Source organism: Mycetomoellerius zeteki, unplaced genomic scaffold (genome assembly GCF_001594055.1).
Source record: "Mycetomoellerius zeteki isolate Tzet28-1 unplaced genomic scaffold, Tzet1.0 scaffold182, whole genome shotgun sequence".
NCBI classification, from domain to species: Eukaryota; Metazoa; Arthropoda; class Insecta; order Hymenoptera; family Formicidae; genus Mycetomoellerius; species Mycetomoellerius zeteki.
In genome coordinates, this window is record NW_017256778.1 from 6147 (window position 1) to 6385 (window position 239).

Sequence of the window (239 nt, forward strand, 5' to 3'; positions counted from 1 at the left end):
ATTGACGAGCAGCTTCAACGAATCGTCAATTCGTCACCAGCACTTACCTTATGCGTATTTACAAATGCGTTTACTAGTGACGAATTCCTTCTCGCGTCGTCTCGAAGTATCATCTACGGAACAAATTCTCGCACTCACTCTAGCGAATATTAATGCAAATATCGTTATACAAATCCGTACACACACACACACACACACACACACACACACACACACACACACACACACACACACACACA